Source organism: Rhyacophila brunnea, unplaced genomic scaffold (assembly GCF_057557595.1).
Source record: "Rhyacophila brunnea isolate RB1 unplaced genomic scaffold, BYU_Rbru_1.0 scaffold_4, whole genome shotgun sequence".
In the NCBI taxonomy this organism is placed as follows: Eukaryota; Metazoa; Arthropoda; class Insecta; order Trichoptera; family Rhyacophilidae; genus Rhyacophila; species Rhyacophila brunnea.
Window position 1 is genome coordinate 36,868,092 of NW_028233068.1, and position 24,466 is coordinate 36,892,557.

General features: G+C 31.4%; 1 protein-coding gene across 12 annotated transcripts in view; it reads left to right on the forward strand.

Annotated features, from left to right (window-relative positions):
* The first annotated feature begins 1,366 nt into the window (after positions 1-1,366).
* Positions 1,367-24,466, forward strand: part of LOC147067319 (uncharacterized) — a 64,298-nt gene continuing 41,198 nt past the window's right edge. For 5 of the 12 annotated variants that reach the window (XM_085954784.1, XM_085954785.1, XM_085954786.1 and 2 more), the window contains exon 1: positions 1,367-1,749. The gene's annotated coding sequence lies outside the window, so the exon portion shown is untranslated. The remainder of the gene's footprint in view (positions 1,750-24,466) is intronic. The other 7 variants (XM_085954791.1, XM_085954793.1, XM_085954795.1 and 4 more) reach the window with 4 other exon arrangements.

Here is a 24,466-nt window from a genome sequence, read left to right on the forward strand (position 1 = left end):
TATTAGGTCCATACCCTGACACCCATAAATTGGAAAACAATATGTGTACTTGCCAGACCCAGGATTCGAACCTGGGACCTACGGCGTCATAGTAAAACGCTTAAGCCGCGCGGCCACCGTGGGCATATTATAGTTATCCTATAGTTATCCTTTATAGTTAGTTATCCATTATAGTTATCCTCCAGGTATATTATAGTTATTTAAAAAGTAATAATAACTATTCTACGAAAAATATGGTATTTTTTCCGAAGTTAATTAAGCATTAAAGTATCTAGGTATGAAAATTTTACTAAATTATTACGACGTCCTAGAAACGCTTACGATAATTATTAGACCATTGTCGTAAGCGTAGACTTGTATTATTTTACTTAAAGATGGTTGTGTTGTGGAAGAATGATCGGGGCTTGTATAATTATCTCATTACGTGCGTCCAACGCAACTATTGCGTTGCCCATTAGATATAATTAGCATGTTATTTAAATGTGGTAATTAATTAGTAATTAACAGGTCCGCAGTTAGTCTAAAGTACAGCGTGTATACACGCTCATTTTCTATGGCCGGCCATGCCCGCACTAAATTGCAGAAAGTGTAGACTGTAGACGTGTTTGTGACAATTTACACTTGAAGGTACCAACATATACCAAAGGAACTACATTTTATAATATGTGTACTCTAATATTATGAAATTCTCCGTTAAAATTAATAATGGGCTTGAGAATTAAAAAGTATTGATCATTCAAAAATAGTATAGGTATGTAGGATGGTAGGTACCTTTTGAATTTGAAAAAAAATCGGTAGTCATCGTCACGGAAATGTATACCTATCTATGTACTTTTCGGCATTAGATTTAAAATATTGTACAGAGGTACAAGAATATGAAATACAACTGTTAGGTATGCATGTTAAGCATATTCTATCAATAATAATTATTTAGTAGGTATGTATAAATAAATGAATACCTAACAATTTAATATCGTGAAAAATGGAATTTTAAAAATAAACATTAAGTTAAATATGGAGCCAATTTAATTTTAATTTTATTAAAATACAAAATATTTCAAATGAATATACACATTGCGAATTTATTTTACTATAGACTGATATATATTATATATACATATATATTATATACCTATATATATCCACAAATAGAGTAAACAGTAAAACATTATTCAAAAGAAATAAGCAGATACTTGTTAGTCATTCATTTTTATTAGGTTTCGTCGTGTATATAGAATATATAAATATCTACACATATATAATATAATATCATAACATAATATACACGCTGGCATCGTTTACTTCACTGCTGTAAGCTATATAACAGAATTCAAGCAGATTCCTATTAGATTAGACTTTCCATATCAGTATGAGACTAAACTTTGTAAGGGGCGGTCGTGTCGCTTGTAAGATTCTGTCTAGAATTTCTTTTGTTTTGATTTTCATATATGCATGTATTTTAACATGTTATTATGATTTATATCGTGTTTTGTAAATAATATGTATTAAATATTGACTCTCTCGTGCGTTTTTATTAATAATTTTAACGCAATTTTCTTTATGTTTAACAAAACGCGTAGGTACACAGTTAATTTTTAAGAGATATACATATTTTAAAGTGAACGTTTAGTGACAGTTAAAAAGTTTTTTTTTTGCAAGTATATTTTGAATAACACACTGTGTATGTAGGTATCATCCAAAATTGTAAAATACAATATATACGGGATACTTCTCATCAAAGCTATTAAAGTAAGTACCTACTTACATTTACATTTTTTTTTTTAAATATTTTTTTGTTTGCTAAATACGTATTACGCCCTGTTATTACGAAATATTGAATAAATAAATTATTACCCAGTTGACAATGTCTCATTGAAGCGGACATTATGGAGAATGTGGGAATAAGTACTAAGTACTTATTATGTTTTATTTTAATTAATACGAATAAAATAATTAATTACAAAATGTTTATTCTCATACATCTATATTTTTCTTCGAATGTTGGTAACCTGGATAGTACCTACTAGTAAAGATTTAAGAAATTCCTGTGCCGTTAATATTTTTTAATACTTAATATAATATTGGCAATTTATTTTTTGATTAACGTATCCACCAGTGGTGACGGGTGGAGATTTGGTGTGGGTGTCCGACATAAATAGTGCAAATTAAACTTTGTCAATCATATTCATACTTACTTGTTTTCATTGAACCAAGAATACAAATTGCAGATGGTATGGGTTAATTTTTAAAATTCAATTAAACCATGCCTGCACTATTTGTGTCAAATCCCCACAGTCTACCCCCACCCTTCGCCATTGGTATCCAACAATTTAATTCATAATACTTATGCAATATATTAACGAATAGGAAAGTATATTTTATAATAATTACAAGATAAAAATAACTTTTTATATACTTACAACGTTTTTAAATTTTCTGTTGAATCATATAAACTTCACAATTCTATGTATTAATAATTTAGGACACATAAGGCAATTGTCAACAAACTTTCAACAAATCATTTTTTTGCTATTTTGCAACAAACAAACAAATATAGAATACTGAAATGTCATTTTGATTTCCATAGTAACGCACGTATATATTAATAATTTAGTTGCTAGGACCACCCCCTTAGCAACCGATAATAGTGGATTGGATTACGGATTTCTTCCGAAATAACTTTTCATACAAAACAGAATTAACTGAAAATGAATTCAATTCTACTTATAGATGGCTAAAAGTATTAAAAGAATGCATTGGCATCGTGTTCTGATATATTCTAAAAGTTTCAAATGTCTAGCTAGTCGGGAAGTTAGTCAAAAATCGATTGCAAGATTTGTACTGGATAAACAACCACCGGACAAACATGAATACTAGCTAAGAAAACCGTGGTAAAAATACAATAGTGTTATTTTTTATTATTAATATTTACGAATAGATATTGATAGGTATATATTATATCGAGGGTATACTGACAGAAAGCATTAAGTCATTAAAACAAGTTCTGAGATAATCGCATTAATAGCTTAATTTTTTTTTCAAAGCTTTCTCCCACGTAGAATGTTTTATGTTTTATATATTTTTTTTCTACATTATAAAGAATAACCTTTTTGGCATACAAAACATAAGATTTGATGTTGATAAGTTGTATGGATATTTTTTTAAAAATGTAAATGTAAGTGACCGCTGACATAATGCATTCTGTCAGTAACTATTTGCTAACTTTGACATATTATTAGATAAATGACAATGCATTATTGTTATATTTATTTATGTTAATGATTAGATTGGTACATAATAATACAAATAAAAATAATATTTTTAGTGAAAATAACATTATTTATTTCAAATTAGAGAAATATAGAAAAAATACAATGAAAATAATAATAAATCACAATAATTTTTAAACAGATTTTTTTTAGAATTAAATTATTTACCGTAAACTACAATAACATTTCTCTGAAGGGTATGCAGATTGGATAGTATGCTACATATTACGACTAGCCTTAATTCTGATTGACATTCTTTGCATTTCCTTGCACTTGCACATTGCACTTATTCATGAAAACAATTAGATTAGTATCAGTATTAATATTAAAAAAAAGAATGTTCATTATTATTTGTCGTTTTCGGCATCGGAATCATTTATATCGGGCTCCGGAAGTAAGTCTGGATGGCTGTTATTCTCGGCAGATAATTGTTGAAACCACCAATGAAAAATGTCCAGTATTACACTTTTTTCACACAAATCCTTTTTTTTGGCACAACTTATTTTTAATGGATTTTTATATTATAATTGTGGAATGTTTTCGATTTCTACAAAACAAATTTGGTTGATACGCGAAGCATTTCTAATTTTTAAAACGTTTATTGTTTCGTACACATCACTAAAGTTATATTTATATTGAATGGTAAATGGTTTTTCCTTTTCATATTTAAGACATTTCATTTTTAGCCAATTTACGCCAAGTTTTTATTTTTTATTAACTGATTCGACAAAAATTTGAGGTCATAAAAGTCAGTATATTTTAGCTCGCTTGCTTCGTATGGTTTCTTTTTCGAAATGAAACGAGACATTCAAAAATCATTTAGTCATTGGCACAATAAATCGATGCAAACTTTTGCCTGTTTTCTATGGCACTATGCATAGAATCGCATTCCATAGATTCAAGAAAAGAGCAGATACTTGCAAATTTCTATTATGGCCTCCGCATGTATCGGAGAAGAAAGATATTTCAGTTACACTCGATGGAAGCTGCTTGAGATACCACATGAGACAACTTCCTATTTCGCAACTCCCTCGTTTTCCATTTATTTCGGTCCAAGCCAAACAAAATCCTTTATTCGGCTTTGGACCTTCGTAAATAGTTAAGTTAAACATATTTAATTTTCTTTTATAATAGAGCAGTGAAACCTCTGTGGATGGTATATGTAACACACTCTAAAGATCATATGTTACAGTCATGAATAAGGACTCATTATTAGACATATCCTTATCTTTTTCTTTTTCAGAATGACATTCATTTTTCCTTTTCAAATGACTCTGAAAATCCTCTTCCATTATGATGTCTTGGGGGCAACTTACTTTGTATTTATTACAAAATGTGCACTGGTCCTTTTTTGGTTTGAAAAACGATAAATTATAATTTTTGCAGAACACTCTATGATAGGTTATCTGTGTCAATAGTCTTTCCACAGGCTATACATTTTGCAAATTGTTAATTTACTGTCTAAATATTACCTTATATATATATGTCCTTTCTCGTGTAGTGACTCCATAAACGGGAAGGATTCTATGTGAGACTTTATATGGATTAAATTTTCATTGCTTGTTTTGTGAATAGGGGGATGTTTACCTCTACGATCGTGTAACGTAAACTGTACTCCCACGTCTTCTTGTTCTTTAAATGCGTGAATTACTGATCTATTTGAAATGTGTAAAGTACTCTAAAAAAATATTTCAGACTCTGACTTTTTGTCCACTCTTGAAAAAGAAATAACTCTTTAGTTTTGTCTGGATTTCCTTTTTTCATTCCTTGGTTTTCTATCAACGGGAATTTCAATCTCAACATTTAGAATGTAATCTTTTTTGCGATCATAAGAACAACTCCAACACATCTTTAATATATTATGTTTTGCTCTTTGAGACGAAGCCATTCTAATAAATTCTTCAAATGGTTCAATGTATTGTTTCACTAATCACTAAAGACAGATGAATTAAAATTGCAAAGGTATGGCCTATGCCCTATGGTGACATCTATTGACAAAATTTGTACTGACAGAATGCATTATGTCACACTTAATGCATATGCCATGTTACAAGTCCTGTATTTTGTACACACAAAACGCATTATAGGTCATATAATGCTTTCTGTCAGTATAAAAAAATAACAATATGACTTAATGCAGTTTCTATTTTCTTACCAGTATATCCTATGACTAAGTGCGTTTTACCAGAACGTAGAGCGTAAAATTCTAAGAATTTTGGCATTTAAAACAGAAAAACAGCAAAAACTCACTTAATGCGTTCTGCAAGTATACCCTCGATATTATAAAGAAGTATGTATATGACTAAATGGCAATTGTAAGTTTTCTACCGGGTCTTTTGTTTACGAAAAAAATAATCAACTTATGTACCTATGTGTCAGTACTTACCGTTCGTGATTCAGAAACAGTGGTGTGACTAAATGAGGCACAAACCTGGTTGCTTACTTATGTATTTTTTACTTATAATTTGACAGGTCGTGCACGCATTTTGCTACAAACAATAATACGATTTTGTTTTGTTTTTACGCACTATTAATATACTAAATACTATAATAAATGAGTTTTCTACCGTTCCATATGATTTTGTTTTAATATTCCAAGATTCGTCATCTGACATCTTCAATGTCTGGAGATATTGTATGATATTACTATTTTATTCTAATTAAATGATCATAAGTAATACATTATTTTTATAAGTACAAAGCAGTGACGTCACGTGGTGGTAGACAACTGTGTATTGCTTATATGCGGCAGATAAAGTTACGAAAAATAATAACCATGCTTAACAGCATATTTCGTACAAACTTTGTTTTTTTCGCCTGCGCCGCTGAAAAACGTCGCCTGCCCAAATTTTGAGTAGTAGTGTGTATCAAATGTCTACAGACTGTTATTGTATTTGTCCGTCTAAGGTAGTTAGATAGGTATAAATGAAGTATACATTAGAGATGGGAAAACTGGTCGATTTTGAAGACTAAGTATACTTACTACCAGTATAAAAAATACTCAGTATAGAAACTTGTTCCAAAATACTTACTAGTATTTAGAATACTATATAGAGTGTTTGGCGTGCGTATGCGACAAATGTTTCATACTCAACTGAAACTAAAACCAACTCCATATTAGTATTTGAAATACGTATCGGCTCAGGGAACTTATACTGTGTATCGGCTTCAATAGAATCGCTAATAATACGCTGAGCTCCGCTTGTCGAATAGTCCCATTTAGGTATTATAGAATTTTAAATTTTGAGTTGTTTTTCTGTTAGGTTACAATATTCTTGTTAACAAAAATGAATAACAGTGTTTTTTTTTTTAATTTTAAACATATTTTGAACGGTCATATAACAAGCCTAAGAATTTGCGTCATCTCACCACTGTGCCGCGACACAAAATTTATGACCTATTATTCATACCTTCGAACGCAATAGACTAATAAATTAAAATATACCTATATTCAAGTGCTATTTCGTTTGCGCGCATTTAATGTCAATAGTGTTGAAAGTCTACCAACTGGCGAGTGCACAAAACAGCGAATCGCGATGATATCATCACAAGTTTTTTGGAATAAGTTTATTGGGCCACACATACTGAGTATGGGTAGTTTCATCCGAAACTTGAGTACACAAACTGGTGACAGTATTTCCAACTCATCTCCAGTATACATCATACAAACTTACATACTTTAATATTTGCGGAAATTGTCTAGCGCTCCGGTTCATAAACTTTCCTATTTCGAGCGCTGGTTTTACTGCAGTTACTTATCGTTAGTTAGACTGTTTGTATTTGTTCACATTGTATGACAGAAGATATTGAAAAGTGTTAAAAGATAACGACAATGTTAAAAATTCACGACGATGACCTTTCGGCTTTCCTCGATAATGTTGTCTGGAATAATTGTGTAATTCAAATTACGAATATAAGACTTTGTTAATCTTGTTTCCTTGTATTGTTCAATTTTTTAACCAGCTGTTTAAACACTATATAAAATTATTATGACTAAACAATGAGCTGAACCCTAGAATACGTCGTTGTCATATAAATAATATTGTAAAATGTGCAATTGCTAAATATTATGAATTCTTTTGCTTAACTCTCAATGAATCATTTAAATGCGTCTTTATAATAATTTTGTTCTTGAAATGAACTTTATAATATTGTAAACAAACATGTGCATAATGAATTATGGATCGTAGATGATTAATTAGTTAGCAAAAAAAATCTTACATTATACAATACTTAATTTTTCCTAGATTTAATATTATATCGAAACGATATTGGTGTGAATTTATAAATAAAAATGCAGCGAAAGGAAAAAATGTTATATAATAATTTTTAATCATAATAGCTTAGCAGTTCACAATATCTGTAATGTCAACAAAAATGGATATAATTGAATAATATTATTTATTGTAGAGTGCAAAATTGATTTGTTGGCGTTGCTGACTGTATTAGATTTACTGTTTATTAATAAGGGACAGGGTGATAGTTAGTTGTAAGGTAAGTAATTTTTTCATTCTTAATAGGTATATTTCAAGAAAATCAATAGGTACATTGACGTATCACCATAATTATGTTTTAAAGTCATCTCAATTTCATGTTGTTGACTTTTGTTTCTTTTCATTGAAATAACAGCTAGGTACCTGCAGTTACAGGTCGTGATTGAGATTTATCGCATCGAAAAAACATGAGAAAAGTTGATTCTCCTTTCCCCAGAGTATTATTTCAGAAATTTCAAGAATCCCATTTCTCGAGAAATTGTGAATGAGAATTTTAGGTTTTCGAGATTCTCTTAGCAGTATGGTGAGAAAAAATCTCAGGATTTTCGGAGAGCTTTTTTATCAAGACTAAATAAATGACTAGTCTTTGATTCTTGGTGGATTAAAAAAAATGGGAGGAAGAAATAAAAAATGCCATCGACTTTTTTAATTTCGAATCAATTTTTTGTTGGCATTCACAAATATTTTTTCTCTCGAAAAAAGGTGAAGTCTCAAGATCTTGTGAATCAAATATTCTTGTAGGTATTCGAAAATTCTCGATTCCGTAGAATCGAATAAAGTCGAGAAATCACAAACTCTCTACCTGCAATATGTCAAAATAATGAAAGCTAATGCCTGTTGTTTTATTAATAAATCTATATAAGGCATATTTCAATATTTTCCTAAAATTATGTTACCAACAATCCTACTTATAATATGTATTTTGAATTTGAGATACCCATACAATATCATGTGGTATATACTAACTAATTAGTAGTATAGTAATTAGTAATACTTACACGCCTTGAAAATAGAATTCTACTTAGCGTTTGTAATTATTATAATATATAATGAAATTTCTAGCATGATCCGTTCTTTTATCTCAATGCATTTATCCGAGGCGTGATGGTATGAGAACTGGAAAAAATATTATAACAATAAAACAGGAATTTCCAATTAGTCTTAATTATCTAAGTCTTAATTTGGGAAGGAGAAGAAAATTGCGTAGAACGTAGAATCTCTCGTTTTTCATATTCGTATCAAATAAAAATCCATATCAAATATATATTTGTATTTGTATTAATACGTTTCTGAACATGGTGGTATAATATATTATCTAGATATCACGTCCATATTAATTTCTGTACGAACCACAAACCTACCCACTGAAATGCCATACCATTGTTCCCGTTGTAATATTGCTGTACCCAAGTACCACAAAGAGATTTTCGTCGTTTGATATTATAATATTACCTTTAGCGCTTTTCTTAAAGTGTGGGAGGCGCTCGCTTAGTCGTTTCTGAAATCCTAAAACGGTGCGTATTTTTAATTTTGTAAGGTTTAAGCGGCATGATACTAAGCATGGAATTTAATATTCTGGTAATCGATATCGAATCGAAGATCATACCGAAGCTCGATTTGATATAATAAGGTTTCGATTTGTACACGTTTTTAGTTTATTTTTAAAAAATACGTCATTTTTAAAAAAAAAAATTAAAACTGTAAATTAAAGAAATATATTATAAAATCATAAAATACAAATTATTAATAATATGAGGCTTTTCAACGAATGCAATTTTGTAACGGTTTTTTTTTAAATCTTAAAATTTTTCGTCTTATTATTTTTTGATACTTGTATTAAATTGCTTGTTTTGTATTGTATCGCTAGTAGCATTACGTCATTATGGTTTCCCTTATGTAAAAATAACATTGCAGCATAACCCAATAATTATTACTGTATTTGTAATGCTCAGTGGCGGCTTATCGACAGGTTAACTTTGGAAACAGAGTCTTTAACCCTTAAATGCAATCGACCACATCTAATGTTGATATAAATTAACAGTGGGACCTGGGAATAAAATCTATAACCATTTTATCAGTACATTTTGTCAACTGCAGAGAGCTGCAAGTGTTTAAATAAAATTTCATTCACACAAAGAATATAATACAGTTTGTTGCTGAAAGACAACACCGCGTAATTAACGGTTAAATCTGAATAAAATACAAACAAATATGTACCTCATGAAATATTAAAATGTAATACAACTAATATTATAAATTGGTTTTAATTAATCCACGATTTGGGGGGCTACAGATGCCTTAAACAACCGTCACTGAATACCACCATGTCATGAATAACCCAAACCATTAAATAAAATGACTCTCTCAAAACCATATACTTAATTGAAATCCAAACACACCTTTAAAAGAAATACAATGGACGAAATGCCAGTGTTGGCTATAATACCAGATTAACATTTTTATACAGTTAAGTAGGTAGTTATTGTAAAATATTGCGATTGCCATAGCCATATTTCAGATGGCATCCATTATTGTTTATTGTGAATAAGTGCATGTATATGACGATTTATAAAATATTATACTTATTTGGGAAAAAAAATGTACAAAAAAATGCAGTGACTTCAAAACGTCAACGCAAAAATATACTAAAGAATATAACATTAAAAATAATATTTGCGAATTGTTAATATTGCTATCTCTAATTCATAATTTGTAAGATAAAAGAAATGTAATATATTATTATGCTCACTGCAGAACAATATAATTTCTAATATTTATGTATTATTTATTATTGTGCCTTCATTAAAATTTTATGTTACAAGCACTGCTGGTAACGTAAGTATTTTATTAGACATCTAAAAGCTTTCAAATGCCTGAAAAAGCTCTCACTCACTTGGCCAACACCCAGTAAAAAGTTCACGTGTTTTTTAAATATTCAAATTAATATTATTGTATATTTTCATTTATTTCGATGAACGGTTTTGCACCGATAACTTGTGACTTCGTCTGCGTGACTAAAAAGTAGACAGATATACCGAATGAACAATTAATATACTGAGTAATTAATATTTTGAGTAGTAGGCGGAGCAAAGTCAATGGTAGGTACCTGCTAGATTTTTTATCCCCATCCATTCACGCCGCATTAAAGATCATTTAAAAAAATAATATGGATATTTTTTTGGAAATTAACCTCCCCTCAGTCCCCTCCGAACCATTTTGCTGTGTGCGCGCCTGCCATACGTATATCGATTTAATATCTACCACAGGGAACTCAAAAATAATGGGAACTGAAATACATAACGGGTAAGGCGATAGCAGGTAACCAACTCGAGTAAGGAAGAATCCGGGCTAAACTTACACACGTGTCAAGAATACGTTTTACGTCGAATACTGAAAACTGCCCTCGGTTTATGCATTTACGCTCATTTAATGTTGGTGTATTACACACAATATTACACGTGCATAATGCGTGCTTCATTCTTCGTAGGACACTCAACATTCAAAACACTGCATCAACATGCAGCGTATTGAATATATAGCCTATCGGTATTCTATTTATTATCTGTTCTGGGATCTACCATCATATTAGGTATATCATTGATATTCGAAATTCATTTAAGTATAATGCTTGGGAGATGTTTGTCATTATCATACTTCCAAAATTGTCAACAATCTCTTCTTGTAATCTTTATTCTCCGTTGTGTCAATCTTATACAATATTTATATTCATTATTTAATAACAGTGTCCACACGTCTTGTTGTCAGTATGTATTTTTAATTAATTATTATTAAATCATTTTGAAACGGTTGACAAAATTCACTTTACCTATTTTTTAAAGTTAACGAAGAGTTTCTGACTTAAATCTATTTTAAGTGTTTTATTCATTTGCGGTTAAATTGAAATAATCTGTCGCTCTTGCGGTTCACCACAGTTCACATCGTTACCTACTGGTATGCTGTCCCGATAAAAGTTATTGTACTTTGCTTCGAGTGCACACTGTTATCTTATAAAACTTTATTAATATTATTATGTCGTAACCACATTATATTATATTAAATTTCTATTTTTTATAACAACATTTATTAAGAAAGACATTTACTCGCCGTTAGTTATAAATCTTTAAAATTTTATTGTGATGCAGTGGATATTGACTTATTGAGTATACCCGTATTATATACGTCGTAGTATAGAGTTAAATCAATACCTTCGCTATAACTTGGTGCGCGGCGCATATGATGATGAACAACACCTGTAGATTTTGTATCGAAACATTTTATTTTATTTATTACTTCAGTTGAGGCATGGTCTAAAAAGATCATGACTAGGCGATGCGCGGATTGTGCAAATGACGCGTGCCGAACGAAATATAATTTGTCATAAAAATCCAACATGCGTCCATTTAATGTTATGTTTATTGTTAAATTACTAATAATAATAGTATATTCATTGACATGTTTTCTTTTTTAGGTACATACGTAAAGTTTCTTAGTCATCTTTACACGATTTAAGAATATTTTCATCCGACGCCATGACAAAACAAATCGACGGTCGGTCACCGATTGGCGACTAGTGAGAAATTTCGTCGTACCTACTGTTGAAAATTATTTGCCGTTTCACTGAAGTACCTACGCTCTTAAGGAAAACAAACAGTAAAATTGATTACAAATATGCATAAAAATAGATTAGAGAAAAGATATTGCAACTAGCAAAGTTTTCATATATAAATTATTATAATATAGTTAAAGAAGAACATAACATATAATGAAATTACTATTAGAACAAAGAACCTTTTTAAAGTATAAATAATTATTATGCGTGTTAAGAATAATTATTGAAATTTATACGTCATAATATGAGTAATCTAAGATAGAACAGAAAAAGAGAATAATAACTTAATAAGAAAGGGAAAAAACATAAATACATTTAAAATTAGATTAATGTCAATTAAACAAAATTTTGGAGATAGCGCGTTTAAATGGAACATGTGAATTATTGAAAGGACCAACGGTGGAGAAATACATATTGTAATTTAAACAAGAGCGCCGAATACAAGAGTTTTGTGCATAATTTGAATCACTACGACTGACATGGTACAAAGCTTGTTCAAAGAAGCAAAGTTTACGCTACACAGTTGTTACAATTAATAGAATATACCAATATATCAAAAAGGATGCGTATTTCTCACAAATTAAATATATAATATTACCGAAATAATAAAAAAATCCTTGTAACTAACATCAAAGGGCACCATGTCCATATATAACAATTCAAACATATACGTATTTGTAGACAAAAAATAAGCCACTAATATTTGTCATCTTATCATCAATTACTTATTTATAGTTAAAACAAAAATCTGTTAATACAAACCTCCACTCTGTGGAGGCCCGTATGATCCCATTAGGATCGGACATGGTTAAAAGAAAGAAGATAAAAAAGAATAGTAAAGGATTTGATTCCATGAAAGAGATATTATGTATATTGATATTTTTACTAGATTTTTTGTTGTTTTATTTTATTTTTATCGTGGGTCTTCAAAATCTTTCAGTCAGTCGGGCCTTTACGCTCCTAAATCTGCCACTGATGATGAATGCGCATCGTCTTGTGAATTTAACACTCTTTTTTTGGCTTCCTTCCGCTTCAGTGTCACCTATCTCACTAGTGCTAATATTGATCCATCTATGCATAGAATATCATTATCCGCCCTTGGTAAGTGTTGTCAATAATTATTTCTAATACAAATCCAGGACCAGCGTCAAAATAAAATTTCGACTTGAAAATTGTTTTGACATTTTTTTTCTACCATTGACAATGGCTAATTTCCCCTCTTTTATTATATTTACAAGCTTTTTAACCGTTGATAGATGCTACGTATCGCCTGACTTACTTACTAATTTAAACATCTGTCTACGCATGTAAGTATCAACTTTTTATGTGTTATATTTATATTCGTTGTGTGACCTCTACAATTACGGGACATTTTACTACTCAACTCACGACTCCGATATCAATTCAAAAAAGTAATTTGTCCCTAACATCAAGTTGAAAACGGGGTGACAATTTGAGATAATTTGATAATACACGGAGTTTGAGGCAGTATTACTAAGGAATAGAAAGTTCTCGAAAGGACTGGCTGGGTAAAAAATGAATTTCAATTCCTAATTAATTTATGATTGGATGTCAAACACACAAAATAACTGTCAGGTGGTAAAGTAGGTAGCCACTGCATAATTAATTTCAATGTCCCATTTAATTATTTTATTATTTAATGGCTGACCTGAATTGGAAATCGATCGGTTCACACATAAAATATTCAATCTACAGCTCCAACACCGCATTGGTTGTCTACTTAATATGAAGACTTTAATATGTTTATTATATGTAGTCTTACAGTTATAGAGTTGTAAAGACGGCATTCGATTTTTTTATTCGCCTAGTTTTAGAGCATCAATAAATCTAACTCTGGGCCTGATTGGTGTAATACCACTCATCATTTCAGGTAACTTGAAAATTTACGGAACGTCGTAATTATTCCGAAATATAACTATGGAAATTCGCATCTGGAATGCCGATTCTGGAAGTATTTAGGTAGAATATACCTACGCCTTATAACTTTATAACGCACTTTTTACTAAACACTGATCCGCCTCTTTGCCTGTTTTTTTTACCATGTCCGATCCTAATATGATCATATGGGCCTCCACATAGTGGAGGTTTGTATTAACAGATTTTATTTTTACGAGAAATGGATGTCAGCCACTTGCTCAACCTATTAAGTCCATACTTCTGACTCATACACAAATTGAAAAACAATATGTGTACTTGCCAGACCCAGGATTCGAACCTGGGATCTTGACTCTATAGACCGGCGCTTAAGCCACGCGGCCAGCGTGGGTGTTATGATGGTGTTATGGTTATGATATTATTATGGTGTTATGTGGGTGTGCCTGATTACCTCGCATAAAATCAGATCAAAATGATATTCATTTGTATTAATATATTATGTAGTAATAAAAAAAATGATAGATATATGTAAAAAGATTAGAATATATTACACCATTGTCATCTTGGAGCCGGAGTGCAAAGTTATAGAGTGGCAACTCTATTTGCACTTCTCCTTTCACACATATTGCTTCTTGTTCTACGAAATCTATTAAAAATGTTTCATTTTAAATAATGACAAATGTTTCAATAAGTGGGTATTATCATGATTATCATTCATTAAATACGTAATTAACTAGCTTAAATTTATACTTGAATAATGAACGACTGACAATATTGAGAAAATGTATTAAGTACCTGTTTTGTAGATACCAGTGATATCATTCTTATCTGTGAGTGTGACGATTAACTAGTTTTATTGCAAAATGAATAATTTTGTTGATTGTGGTAAATTGATAAGACAGGGAAATGATAACATTAGTATGCTTACATTCATTCATTGACTTTTCAGTAAACATTTAAAAAGTGTTTATATTTATATGAAATGATTACAATATTGGTGATATTACCTAGGTACCTACTCATAAATTGTAGTATGAATGACTGAAATATTTACTAAGAGCCACCGCCCATGACGATGACCGGCTGGTGCACCTCGAGGCCGGTAGATGACCATATCCAAGCGTAGCTTAGATTGTGTAGGTACTGTCTGGATATGGAAAGAGATGTAGAGGGATATGACACGGTATGGTACGCACTGAGGTAAGAGAAGATCACTGTGCGTCGGCAACGTTTGGTGGTTAGCCCACCGACCGACCGTTTTGGCTAATTGAGTCGCGTTGCATCGGCCAGCCGTCATTATGGGCGGTGGGTTTTAGTTTATTTTCTAAAATTTGTTATTTTATTGATAGAATATAGAATAGTTCTTTATTAACAATAATTATGATTACACTCATATTTATAAGACGTTGACCCAAGACACAGTGCATCAACGGTATCTACACTTGGATATTGACACTATTGTCTTTTTATTGGGGTGGTGTTATACTCATTGTGGTGTCCATATGCTTCACCTGGTAAAGATATCTTGAAAAATGATATACACCTACTTACTTACATTACAACTAATTTTTCAATTTTAAAATTTTACTAAATTCACAGAATACATGTGACTAGGTAATATTAGGTAAGTAAGTAGGTATATTGGTTTTAGAACGGAAATCGAACCATGTAACCGAGGTTCCGATTTTTGATTTGATGTAACCCAATCCGGAACGGAACTTTTAAGGCGGTTCTACCAACTCTACCTGATATGTTATGCAGCACTGTGCACATAATATTTCAAGAATCTATTACCGTCACGTAGTACCAACTTGTACTACGTGATAGTAATGTATGTTTTGTTAATTTTGTAATTGTTATCAAATAATTCTTTAATTTTTTATCGGATTTCGAGATAACACTGACTCAATAAACGAATCAGCTGATAACCAAACCAAATAAATAAATTGAAACAAATTTATTAAAAAATAACTCTATATACCTAATACCTATATGGGGGCTGAAATAAGGAAGGTAAACGTCTTCGCGTATTGATACGATAGGTACAAATAATAAGACATCATAGTAAGGTCAATCAAGATGATACATATATTTTAAATGTAAAAAAATTGAAGACCCGAGAATGAGAACAGGATATAAACCAAAAAGTCTAGAAACGGTTTTTCGGTAATTTCATATTAAAAAAAACCTCTATCGGTGAGTTCGAGAACTCCTACTTTTGCCACAAAAAAGTGGTATCAAATTCAGCTAAAAGCTAACTTCACATAGAATGAGAAAGATATATAAACCATTTATATCTCGTTTTCATTATAAGTCGAACGTCAGTGATATTTTTGTAAGCTGTTAATTCAAAAGTGTCTTCTTAATCTTGATATGTTCAAGAATATGGAAGATAGTGACTCTGAGTACATCTTAGAAAGTGAGGAAGAAGAAATTAGTACTCCTCGTCGTCTTAGGAAGACTAAAAAACGACCGGCGAAAATGTTGATGATGTTGATCCCCAAAATGAATGAAAAATATTTTTGATACTCATATTGTGTAACATTTTTACTTATAAGTGATAAAAAAACATTTATAAAAATAAATAAGCCAAAAAACGGAATTAATATTCATTTACTTAGTATTTAAAAATAAAATCATAAAATTGATATTGAAAACAGGATAAAGACCAACCTGCAAATATTTAATTATTTTTATAATAAAATGTTCAAAACCACTTTAACTATCATATTCACTTTTTGAATGATAATTAAGATCACACATATTTTTTAAATCAGTTTATATGCTCTCCTATAAAAATAAAATAATAACATTGATATTGAAAACAGGATAAAGATCAAACACAATGTAATTGATAAAAAGATATGTATCTGCAGATATTTAATCATGTTTATTATAACATGTTCAAAACCATTTTAACTATCACGTTACATTCACTTTTTGAATCACACATATTTTTTAAATCAGTTTATAGGCTATCATGTAAAATTCAATATTTGGTCTTTCTATAGTTTTCATTCTCATGTCTTCAATTATATAACTAACGTCTATATAATCATATGGTGTGGGACCACATGTTTGGATCACTGAACCGCGATTAAATTTAAATTTCATGCTTTGTCCCACAGTGGCATATGTATGTGTACCGAATCTCAAGTCTCTGTTTTAAATATTATTTGTCGTATGCTTATAATAATGGTCAAGTGAAGAATATACAATTAGTAAAGAATAACGCATACAAACTAAAATACGGTTTACATTAAAAAAAGGTACCTATTGAACTGGATATGTGTTTCCTAAATGGGGTTTCGTGAGGTAAGGGTTCCGAGGAAAGTATTTTAAAAACTATGCACTGGAAGTTTCACAAATTGTAGGTAACTAATTACGCACTGCATCTATATTTGGCAGACCAGTCACTAGATAATATTCAGGACGGGACACTTTTATGAAACAAACTTAATTGCATTTGAAATTATTGTAACCCATAACCTGGAAATTACATCGATTGTACCTAACTACCTAAATCATGGCCCCCACAAGGGAGGGGCTGACAGGGCTCTAGCCTGGGGGGCCCGCGTGGCGCGTCTACATTATCAAGTGAAATAAACACACATCACAAATTTGCTCTAATGGTAAAAAAGTCGCATGCGGAGCTATCTTACTTTAACAATATTACCATTTTAAAATATGTTATTGTGTGATGCAAATTTGGAATATTGTGTGTCGATATTCGCAAACTTCATAACATAAATGAATTTATTGAAAAATACAAAAATACAAAATATGCACTGAATACCCTTAATTTTACCTGGAATATCATTTGGAAAACGTTTCTATAAAGCGTCTGTGTTTACCTTAGCATCTTTGAAAGAAAAATTCTCCGCCGTATATATGGACCGATCAGGGATGGCACCAATTGGAGGAGAAGATATAATGCTGAGCTCTACGGGCTGTACGAAGATTGCAGCGCAGTTCAATCAATTAAGATTGGGAGACTGCGATGGCTTGGTCATGTGCACCGTATGAATGACAATGAACCGGCAAAGAGAGTGATGTCCAGCAATCCAATAGGACGTAGAAGAAGAGAGAGGCCAAAGATTCGCTGGTTAGATGGAGCTGCCAGTGACTGCCGTATTCTGGGGGTACCAAATTGGAAAACGGCCACACTGGATAGGGACAGGTGGAGGGAGCTGTTGGAGGAGACCAGGACCCACACCGGGTTGTCGCGCCCCTGATGATGATGATTTTACCTTAGCGAAAGGTGGGGGCCCGACAACGATCCTGACCTAGGGGGCCGCTTCAGGATGTGGGGGCCATGACCTAACTAAATAGTAGGAGTCGACGCTAAAACCGCTATTGGTGACGCTCCGTTTTCTCCAGGAAACTGTCCTCAGTGTTCGTAATTTTCACGTAGTAATCACAACGTCGTTACGTGCGCTGTGTATATATTTATGTAAACCTTTCACTATTTTAATCCATCTTGGAAGAAATTAAGAAAATGTAATTTGACCTTGAACAAAGATTTTTTGCAGCTGCGCCATGTTTTTATAATAAGTGACAACTCTAAAAATAATTAAGTAAGTACGGCGTTTTCTTATATTATTATGCAAAATAAAAAAAGGTTCCGTAATTTTATTGTTTCCTATATTTAATTGGAAAATGCTGATGGAGAAGTTAAAATATCTGTAGTTCTCGTTACGATTCATGTTTATTTTTTTGGTCATAGTCTATTTATAACTCCAACATGTCAGCTGTTAATCCACACGAAACGAAGATCCGCCGTCAAATTTTAGCCAGATGTATTTATGTATGTATGTATTATGTAGTTAATTTCATTCAATGTGGAAGACCACGTTAGCCGAATCTGAGAAACAAATACCTACTTAAATAGATTAAGGATTGCCATGATACGATTTTCCCTATTAGTTTTACAATCAAGTTTTTTAACCTTTTAATTTTAGCCCTTCACATACTGCTAGGGGACACATTCTACCCACGACTCAAGACAATACATTTTTGGATACGAAAATTTATGGGAAGACATTTAAAAAAAATGCTGGTATCCACTTGTTGCATAATATATGTGTATCAAATCATCATAATCCAACGATACGGTATGAATCCAGTGGTTACAGGTTCAAGTCCCGTCGGGCGTCGTATTTTTTCAAAAAAGATTTTTCTAGCATGTATAGGTCTAAGGCGTTTTCAAGTTATGTATATTATATAAAATAAATGTAACATACAATATTTTAGTTTGTACATTCAATGGTTTTTAGCTGTGTGATGTATTTATTGGTTGTCAAACAATAAATACGTCTTGTTTCGTTGTTTTCAAAAAACCATGTGAATATAATAATGACTGAATGTAATGATGACTTATTTTTAAAAATTAGTTTCTAGCCATTTTTATTTGTAAAAAATTTCCATTTAGTTGGTTTTCTTACACTATCATATTTTTGTGAATGACAGTTGGCAACACTGCGTATCACCCCTTTGATATGACGCGAAAAACCTATAGATCGACGATCGACGTTGCGTATATTATCTGTCTCATATTTTAACATGAACAACGCAACATTTGCTCGTCCAAAATGTATTTCAACAATGATACGATACACGGATAAGCAACAAGTGAATACGTTGTTAATGTACAAACAATTATGTTGAAACCCAATTATTTTAGAACTTAAAGGTAGTGCATATATGTACGTAGGTGTATGAATTATTACAAATTTCCTAGCTTACAGACACGACCTCGCACCTTCTACCCACTTATGCAGGATATTAAAATGCATTTCTACATTTTCTACCAATGTTTTACGATCAGTGTCATAATCAATCTATTAAAAGTTCTTGGTGTAATTCGTTCTTACGAAAATACATAAAAGTATAATTATTATAGGCTGCCAATTATCAGTCCCTTACCAATGAATTTTGAAGAATTTTTTAGTGGGCGAATGTTACGTACACGATCTTTGGGCAAATTTTCTATTAATAAAATTGACCACTATAGTATATCATTAGTGTTTCCTAATAATGTAAATAATTGAATAAAATTTAAACTAGTTTAAACAACGATTTTTTAAGAGATTTAATGTGCTAGTTTCACTAGACGCTAAATATTATTATAAAACGATTGTGTGAAATATTCACTTACTATCATAATACACATAATAAGTCAAATTATTATGATATGCTTAGTAAAGTAATCAAGCTTTGTTATTTTGTTCCTATTTAGGATGTAGGTATATACCTACATTTAATTCCATTTTACCACGTTTTTCTTAGCTCGTATTATTGTTTTTCCGGTGGTTGTTTAACAAATCTTGCAATCGATTTGTAACTAACTTCCCGACTAGCTAGACATTTGAAACTTTTAGAATATATCAGAACACGATGCCAATGCATTCTTTTAATACTTTTAGCCATCTTTAAGTAGAATTGAATTAATTTTCAGTTAATTCTGTTTCGTATGAAAAGTTATTTCGGAAGAAATACGTAATCCAATCCACTATTATTGGTTGCTAAGGAGGTAGTCCTTGCAACTAAATTATTAATATCTCCGTGCGTTACTGTGGAAATCAAAATGACATTTCAGTATTCTATATTTGTTTGTTGCAAAATAGCAAAAAAAATATTTGTTGACAATTGCCTTATTTGTACAAAATTATTAATACATAGAATATAATATGATAATAATAATTAATTCAACAGAAAATTTAAAAACGTGGCATATAAAAAGTTCTTTTTATCTTGTAATTATTTGTTTTAATTAGGCTCTCATTGGTCAGTTTCATCATCATTAATATTTCTTCACCAATCTTCCATTTTAAGAGCATTCACCTTTCAAACATAGTCTCCACATTCAGCACTGATGTTATTCAGTCGATATGTTGTACTGATGTGATTCTACCAGCTGTTTAAATTTAACAACAAGCCGTTTAGTTTGTGGGCCGGTTACCATCGATACAATATAACGAAAAATAATAAGAATGTGTTTTTTAAAACCGTCAATAAACAATTTTATAACGAATTAACTGCAATGGAAATTAAGGTAAATTGATGGGAAATTATGATTATGTGCATTTAAAAAATATGTGAATAATAAAAATTATTTGATTTCTGATGATGGATGATTAGTTCATTTGGTGATAATGTAAGCAAAGAATTAATTAGCAAAGTTAATTAAAATAGATGAATCATGTGTGTATTTATATGTAAATTAGTGCATCTCACATTATATATACCTAAGTCATCGTTGTGTGATTTTTATCAGGATTGTTAGAACCTATAAGAAAAAAAATGTTTTGGGTTCGTTTCTAGTGAAGAAAATGAATGGAGTTCGGTTCCGGGTCGTAAAAATACAATCTAAACATAATGACCATGTCTAGGAAAAAGGGCGTAACCCCCCACAGAACAAATTTTACAGGAGGGGCAAAAAACGTTTTTTGAATGATTTTGGCTTAATATTTTTTAAAAAATAGGCATAGACATTGGGTGCATGATGATTGATAATTTGGTGTAATATATTTTCGATCTAATAATAGTCAAAGAAGTTATTACAGAAAATTCATTAAAATTGAGGGTAAATGCTTTTTTCCTTGAATTAAAACTTAATTAAAGCTCAATTAAAACCTGAATTTAGATAATAATTCGGCATTTGCGGCTTGCTTCCTTTTTATAGAACGTGTATTTAGTTGTATACATTGTTATTATCTAATAAAAGCACTTTTCGAAAAATCGAGGGTTACGCTCTTTTTTCTAAACACAGTCGATAAATACACAGCTAAATAAATATTGTGAATATTTTATTTTAATTTTTAAACTCACAAATAGGCGTGTATATACCTAAATATTCTTACCGGGTGAAGGGAAACATATGGAGCCCTGACATTCTTAGTGATTAGGGTTCCAACGATTCTGGATACTGGGTCCAGGGTTCGGTTCCGGTTTAATTTCCAGCTCTGATTTACATATACATGGATCCAATATGTCTAGCCACGCGCAGTAGGTACTGTATAGGTACCATACCAGTTAGAAAATAAGAATGATACCATTGATCACCGAGTCATTAAATTAACCCATTTATGCTTGGGTCTTGTCATGCGGTTAATTTCGTTCATAGTGTGTGGACGTAGTAGATTAGTCAGAAACATTTCAGTCCATCAAATCACAATGAATTCCAGGAACAAACTAACATTCTGGGCTGGAAATAAAAGCGCAGTCATCTACAACTGTTTATTTTATTTAGGCATCATTTAACTGTACGCATCAATGACTTGTACATTTTGAGAAATTTAATATTCCTACATTTCGTTTCGTAATTCAATCCAGTCTTCGTAGGTTTTGACAGCCTCTATTCAAATTACTATCGCGAGACATTAAATAGTGTGTAGATATCTTGTCCCTTATGTAGGTATATTTAAAGATAGAAATATTGTTATTACTTACCTACTATATACGAGTAACTAGTCGATGTTTAATAGTAGACCGCATTTAAAATCCAATCAAACTAATGCATAAATATGGGTATAAGCCAATGACATTAACATGGACGAAGCATCTGGAAAAAAATGACACTCACTTTTTTGTCGGGTCTGCCGAACGGCATAATCTGTTGTAACGCCATTACAATAAAGGTAATATTGCTATAAATTCCCGATGCTTTTTGTCGGGTCTGCCGAATGGCTCGGTTCGAACGGGTTCGCTCAAATGAACATTAGAAACACTGTTCTACCGCTATTACAATAAAGGTGATATTGCTATAAATTCCCGATACGTGATATCGCATAATGGAAATTGCGTAACGTCTACCTGTGCGAATCTCGCTATGCGCGAATTTACTTGCTAGCTACTGTATTGAGTGCATTGTCCATTAATAATTTCATTGGTATAAGCTATCGCAGGGTTCGAAATATCTGCGATTCGTGAAATCCTCGAGACTAGCGCTCCGTCTCGTGGGAAAATTAAATATTGCGTTCTGATTAGTAAATTATTAAGAAAATTAAATTCGTTTACTTTTCCGAAATCTCCATGTCTTATTTCTTATTTTTTGTTGTATTGTTATTAATAATTAATTAACTAAAGAATAACGTACCTACATCGACAATAGATTAGTAGATTTTTTTTGCCTCCGTTGTTAACGAACTCTGGGCCGTATGTATGAGATTCCGAAATTCTTCATTTGATATTTAACCGATCTTCCACCATATAGCGTATAGCACTGTTTGTGACGTAAGCAATCTGACGTCACACGTCATTCAAAATGGCTGCTTTATATCTCACTTTCAAATGTCATTTAATAATGCATTCATTACAACAAACGTTTGCTTGAGGCCCTCGTTCATTTTGTAGACTCTGTAAAATATTTGCGAACTTTAAAAACAGTTTCTAGTCGTGCTGTTTATTCATTTCATTCATTCATTTATTCTTATTCCGTTTTGACATCTCAAAATAGAAGTGATTGAAGTGAAGTTAGTCATAATATAACTGTATGTATTGCCACCAAATGGAAATGTTTACTGGGAATACTTTCCTTTCCTTTCGTACAGTAGAATTATAAAATAACTGATAAATTATTTAAAGTTCATAATAATTATTCATTTATAATTATTAAATTTATATGGTACCGTTCGCACACTTTCAGGCACATTTACAATTTCAAAATTTAAAATTAATGATCGGGGAATGAAATTTTATAAGTTTGCCATTATATGGACGCCATGACACATTATGACGTCACGCCGTGACGTCGCTAACCAACGGATTACATTTGCACTCATGCATACAAATGAGCAGTATTTAGCCAAAAAATATTTGGGAATCTCATGCATACGTCTGTTATTAAATCTTCAGTGGATATGATATAAGTTTAAAGGGTTTTATTGCATTTATTCGTCCAACGTAGATATAGCAAACAAATCAGAGTTTTTTTTTGTAAATTGTTGAGTGCTCCGATTCGTAAACATATCCATTTCGCGCGCTGATCTATCGACCTTTTCCATTTATCATGAGCCTTGCTAAACACGGTAATTGTGCAAAAAAAATCGTAGATACAATACACCGGTATCCCGCCTAGTCCAGACAATTAAACATTGTCTAAAGCTGTTTACGAGCTTTTGTATAAGAACACTTAAAATGCGTGGGAATTAATCGCACGCCGCGTTTGTCAAAATTCGCACCAATAAAAAATATTCAAACGTTTAGAATAGTTTTCACATAAACTAAATAAATAATAGATACCATTTTTAAAATATAAGTGAACTTAGTTTTGACTAGAATTACATAGAAAAAGGAGGAAATTCACAAATAGAAGCAATATCATTTTCTCGTGGCTAAATTCACTATGGCCCGCTATGGTCACGAGATGTTTCATCTATCAAGTAAAATATGACGTCGGTAGAATATAAGATATTATT